The sequence below is a fragment of the Oncorhynchus masou genome, chromosome 16 (assembly GCF_036934945.1).
Source record: "Oncorhynchus masou masou isolate Uvic2021 chromosome 16, UVic_Omas_1.1, whole genome shotgun sequence".
In the NCBI taxonomy this organism is placed as follows: domain Eukaryota; kingdom Metazoa; phylum Chordata; class Actinopteri; order Salmoniformes; family Salmonidae; genus Oncorhynchus; species Oncorhynchus masou.
The window spans coordinates 16,463,219-16,470,042 of NC_088227.1; positions in this window are offsets into that span (position 1 = coordinate 16,463,219).

Consider the following 6,824-nt stretch of genomic DNA (forward strand, 5'->3'; position numbering starts at 1 on the left):
TGATCCCCCTCACAAAGACTTCAATCAAACCTTTATCAGAATGATATAGATGCTATGCATTCCGTTGAGGTACCTCAGCTTGAAATTCCATATTATCTGACCTGGTAGCAGTGAGAACGATAATAATTTGATATGGTTGAGTTGTGATCAAAGGAATATTTTTTCTGCTTGATGTGCCATGCTTACACTAAGAGGCTTGGCAGATGTTTTTCCCTCCAGTGATATCGGACCCCATATAGAATGGCCACGGTCACATTTAAACAGAACAGCTGAACCATCCACATCTGCTACAACATATTTGTTTCATTGTGATTTGACATTCAGGACACTCATCACACAGCCAAGATATAATTCCATTCTCAATGTTTGGGGATTGCCATTCCCATTTCTGTTTACATTTGGAGACACGCTGTGAATGAACTGATCTGCAATCGGAGGGAAATGTGATGTGACTGGAATGGAAATGTATAGATTTCTCTGGGTTTCAAGAGTAAAAGAGATGCCCAGATTACCTCGGGTAGCATACGGGAGTGCAACTGGAAATGACAGTGGAGCTCCCACAAAGCCAAGGGTTGTCGTGGCTCTGAGATATACATCTGAACATCAAATAGGCTGGAGACAATTTCATATGATTGTACAGGATCCATCGTCATCTAATGGCGATGAACAAGTGTTTGCATGAAAGACCATCATCTTCACTCTCCTTTAGTCCCTATCGGGAGGAGGTACACTGCACAGCCAGAGTCCCTGTGGAGAGGCAGGACAGGATCGTCTACAGTATGAGAGGGAAATCATGATGGCCTTTGATGCGAACCCTTGTTCATCGCTATTAGATGATGATATAATGCCATGCCTCTCATTATATTTCAGGTCAATGGTATTGCTTCCTAGAGCTATTTTGAGTGATATAGTCAAGTAGGACGTGTAAGGATGTCGAATTCTGACATTTGATGAAGATATTTTTTGTTTTCAATAGAGCTTGCTAGCAGACTTCTGTGTTAGTATGACCACATTTGCATTCAGCCAAGCATCTGAATAATTGAAAAGTCATAGAACGTCATCCATACCACCACAGTGTGTGTTATTGTCCGTGAGTCACAACCACAAGGCCATTCCACAGCAATACGAGAAATTCCACAATAACAGAATGACGCTATGACAGACGAATGACTTAGCTTTATCACTTATGAATGTATGCCAAACAAAAAAACAATGATTGCAAAGTTAAACAAACCATTAAGAAATTCCACATAAAATTGGAAGCACAGTGCAGATGAATCGTTTTGTAACAGAAGGACAGCACAAACAGCACAACCCCGTCCTTCTGTTAACAAACTTTGTGTCTGCACTGCTCTTCAAGTAAATATGTTTTTGTAACATTGTCAGTAGAGTTGTATAGTCTGGGCAATCATTGGTTTTTGTTTGACATACATTTGAAAGCGAAAAATCTGAGTATCAGCATCATTCTGTTACCGTGGAATAGTCCATACTCTATTTTAGTGGTTCCCAGACTTGGGATCGGGAACCTATATGGGGTTCCCTGATATTGAAATGGGGCCCCTTGAGAAAATGTTTTATAATCCTTAAACAAATTAAGAACATAGGTATATCCAACCAAGTCAACTAACTGTATTTTACACTGTTAGACTACATCTGGATGGCAGTATCATGTGTTGAGGCAGCCTGGGGTAGACTAGTATTGAGTAAATATAAACACACAGCGATAACAGGCAAGATAACATATTAATTGGGGTCACATGATTTTTTTTACATCAATTTGTGGAGCAGAAAAAGATGGGGAACCCCTGTCCTATTTCCTCCAAAATGCAGTAGATGGGAATCTAGGTTGTGAATCCATACAGTGGACTTACAGGAGCGCCTGTAGGCTAGCCTGAGAGGAACAACTCCCCTTTGCCCCTGCAACTGTCTTAGAAACATGATATCATAAAACTGGTATGGATTCACTGTCCATTCTGATATGGCAGACATGGGGCTTTGTAAATATGTATTTATTGAATACTGTTCTGTTTATGCACTTGTTGACTTTGTCAGCTGTAGTGTTTGCCTGCACAAAGTTATCTTACATGCATTCCATAAATTTAGATAATTTTGTAAACTAATCACTCCGATAGGCTACACAATACTCTTCTAAACTAAGTACAGATGTCCACTTACCTTGTACTGTATGAGTAATTCATTCTCTTCAGAATCCGAGGACACCTTGCCACGACAAAAAGTATTATGTTAAAGGGGAGTGGACACACTAGGATTCAGAACGCCAGCTAACATGTTTAGTATTTGTGGATTGAATACATCTCTTGCTTAGATTTACTTCCGGAAGTGTTTCCATTCCCCTTTAATATCTGTGGAACTTTCAATTTTTCTTCTGTCTCGTGAAGTGGTTTGACCTTAAGCTTCGAAACAGTATTTGTTGATAACTGTTTATTTTTGTCATGTCTTGCAAAAGGCTATACTTAAACTGGAATGGAAAAAAGTTTCCATCAAATGAGCGTCTATGTAACGGCTGTCGTGGAAGAAGGAGAGGACCAAGGTGCAACGTGGTACGTGTTCATGATCTTTTAATTACACTGAACACTAGAACAAAAATAACAACGGAACAAACGACACAGTCCTGTTTGTATAGAGACAGGGACAGAAAACAACTACCCCCAACTCAAGGGTGAAAACAGGCTGCCTAAGTATGGTTCTCATTCAGAGACAACGATTGACAGCTGCCTCTGATTGGGAACCATACCAGGCCAAACACATAGAAATGCAAACATAGAACAAAACATAGAATGCCCACCCCAACTCATGCCCTGACCAACCTGAAATAGAGACATAAAAAAGAAACTAAGGTCAGAACGTGACAGTACACCCCCCCCCCCCCCCTCCCGCAAAACCTAAACCCATAGGGGAGGGTCTGGGTGGGCATCTGTCCGTGGTGGCGGCTCTGGCGCGGGACGTGGACCCCACTCCACCTTAGTCTGGGCCCACTTGGAGCGGCGACCCTCGCCGCCGACCCCGGACTGGGGACCCTTCACCGGGCCCGAATAGACGGGAGACTCTGGCAGCGCCGGAGTGAAGGGCGACTCTGGCAGGGCCGGAGTGAAGGGCGACTCTGGCAGTGCCGGAGTGAAAGGCGACTCTGGCAGCGCCGGAGTGAAGGGCGACTCTGGCAGCGCCGGAGTGACGGGCGGCTCTGGCTGCTCCGGACTGACGGGCGGGTCTGGCAGCTCCTGACTGACTGACGGGCGGCTCTGGCGGTTCCTGACTGACAGGTCGGCTCTGGTGGCTCCTGACTGACAGGCGGCTCTAGCGGCTCCTGACTGACGGGCGGCTCTGGTGGCTCCTGACTGACGGGCGGCTCTGGCGGCTCCGGACTGACGGGCGGCTCTGGAGGGTCCGGACTGGAGGGAGGCTCTGGAGCGTCCAGATGGGAGGCTCTGGCAGATCCGGACTGGAGGGACACACAGGAGACTTTGTTCTTAGAACAGGCACAGTACTCACCAGGCTGGAGAGATCTACTGGAGGCCTGGTCCTTGGAGGAGGCACAGGATAGACCGGTCCGTGGAGGTGCACTGGAGGTCTCGAACTAAGGGCTTGAACAACCCGTCCTGACTGGATGGCACAGGACGCACTGGGCTGTGCAGACCCACGGGAGACACAGTGCGTAGGGCTGGTGCCATATAACACGGACCGAGAAGTCGGCTTCATGCCTCCTGGCTCGATGCCCACTCTAGCCCGGCCGATACGAGGAGCTGCGATGTAGCGCACTGGGCTATGTATGCGCACTGGAGACACCGTGCGCTACACCACATAACAAGGTGCCTGCCCGGTCACTCACTCTCCACGGTAAGCACGGGGAGTTGGCTCAGGTCTCCTACCTGACTTTGCCAATCTCCCTGTGTGCCGCACCCCCAATACATTTTTGGGCCTGCCTCTCGGGCTTCCTTGCCAGCCGTGTTTCTTCGTAAAGCTGGTTCACCTCCCCTGCTGCCTCCGCTCTCCTGGCTGCCTCCACCTGTTCCCATGGGAGGTGATCCCTTCCAGCCAGGATCTCCTCCCATGTGTAGGATCCCTTCCCATCCAGAATGTCCTCCCATGTCCATTCCTCCTTCTTACCACGCTGCTTGGTCCTTTTGTGGTGGGTAGTTCTGTAACGGCTGTCGTAGGTGGAAGAAGGAGAGGACCAAGGTGCAGTGTGGTACATGTTCATGATCTTTTAATTACACTGAACACTAGAACAAAAATAACAAAACAGAAGGAATGACACAGTCCTGTCTGGTGCAGAGACAGAGACAGAAAACAACTACCCCCAACTCAAGGGCGAAAACAGGCTGCCTTAAGTATGGTTCTCAAACAGAGACATCGATTGACAGCTGCCTCTGATTGGGAACCATACCAGGCCAACCACATAGAAATAGAAACATAGAACAAAACATAGAATGCCCACCCCAACTCACGCCCTGACCAGCCTAAAATAGAGGCATAAAAAAAGGAACTAAGGTCAGGACGTGACAGTCTATTGTACACTAGATGTTCTGTTGTGTTTGTAGCTGGTTGAGAAAGAAGGACAATTTTCCAAACTACAGTTTGCATAATAACATATATTGTAATATGATAGAAAGGGAAACTAGTATATATAAAAAATAAACGGCAAACAGATACATAAGCATATAGTGTAACGGGTCATTGATCGTGACATGATCTTATAGTTTTATTTGTCCTGTTTTGTTCTACAGCCATTGAGCATTTACCTGTTGATGATGAGGACGTACGCAGTACCTTCTCTAGGCACGCCTGTTCAAACTACGAAAGTATAGTTCACAGAAGACAGAAACAAGACCACATGGTTGAGTAGTATTGTTTTGGGGCTAAAATCTTTCCAATGAGATCAGTCTCAATGTCCCCTGAAAGCATCTGAGAAGCAGCTCCAGATTTGATTTCTGTAGCATGATATTTGGATTTACAAACGGGAAGTATTGCGTTATCCTGAAATTGTATCTCCCAAATGAAACATATGGCCTCAAACGCTATGGTAACCACCATTCTTTTCTCTGTTATCTGCAGCTACAGTGGGGAGAACAAGTATTTGATACACTGCCGATTTTGCAGGTTTCCTTACTTACAAAGCATGTAGAGGTCTGTCATTTTTTGTCATAGGTACACTTCAACCGTGAGAGACGGAATCAAAAAAAATCCAGAAAATCGCATCAGAAAAGCAGAACTTAATATTTGGTACAGAAACCTTTGTTTGTAATTACAGAGATCATACATTCCCTGTAGTTCTTGACCAGGTTTGCACACACTGCAGCAGGGATTTTGGCCCACTCCTCCATACAGAACTTCTCCAGATCCTTCAGGTTTCAGGGCTGTCGCTGGGCAATACTGACTTTCAGCTCCCTCCAAAGATTTTCTATTGGGTTCAGAAGACCCAGCCACGACCCATCTTCAATGCTCTAACTGAGGGAAGGAGGTTGTTGGCCATGATCTTGCGATACATGGCCCCATCCATCCTCCCCTCAATACGGTGCAGCCATCCTGTCACCTTTGCAGAAAAGCATCCCCAAAGAATGATGTTTCCACCTCCATGCTTCACGGTTAGGATGGTGTTCTTAGGGTTGTACTCATCCTTATTCTTCCTCCAAACACGACGAGTGGAGTTTAGACCAAAAGCTCTATTTTTGTCTCATCAGACCACATGACCTTCTCCCATTCCTCATGCATGGTCATTGGCAAACTTCAGACGGGCCTGGACATGCACTGGCTTGAGCAGGGGGACCTTGGGTGCGCTGCAGGATTTTAATCCATGACGGCATAGTGTGTTACTAGTGGTTTTCTTTGAGACTGTGGTCCCAGCTCTCTTCAGGTCATTGACCAGGTCCTGCCATGTAGTTCTGGGCTGATCCCTCACCTTCCTCATGATCATTGATGCCCCACGAGGTGAGATCTTGCATAGAGCCCCAGACCGGGGGTGATTGACCGTCATCTTGAACTTCTTCCATTTTCTAATAATTGCGCCAACAGTTGTTGCCTTCTCAACAAGCTGCTTGCCTATTGTCCTGTAGCCCATCCCAGCCTTGTGCAGGTCTACAATTTTATCCCTGATGTCCTTACACAGCTCTCTGGTCTTGGCCATTGTGGAGAGGTTGGGGTCTGTTTGATTGAGTGTGTGGACAGGTGTCTTTTATACAGGTAACGAGTTCAAACAGGTGCAGGTCTGTGAGAGCTGGAATTCTTACTGGTTGGTAGGTGATCAAATACTTATGTCATGCAATAAAATGCAAATTAATTACTTAAAAGTCATACAATGTGATTTTCTGGATTTTTGTTTTAGATTCCGTCTCTCACAGTTGAAGTGTACATGTGATACAAATTACAGACCTCTACATGCTTTGTAAGTAGGGAAAACCTGCAAAATCAGCAGTGTATCAAATACTTGTTCTCCCCACTGTATGTCATGTGCCACTCTTTTCAGCCAGATAGGTTTGCTGTGAAGATCTCATCTCTCCAGTGAAAGGTTGCCGTTTAATCAAAATGTGTCACATTAATTCTGACAAATTCAAGCAATCCAGATTTCTAATAAAGCTGTCATATTCGCATCCTGTGACTTACTGTCTCCACTTTTCAAATTAATTCCAGTCATAACCTTTTGATTTATGAATGCATAATGTAAACGCTACAGGAGCTCTGACTTTTACAGAAGGAAGCATGCTTATTGTTAGCTCTGAAAAGCACTTGTTTTGGATGAATATTGATTTTCCAAGGAGAAAAGAATCTCCCTCTTGGTTGAATAATTCATTCTATTAATTGTCTGTGAT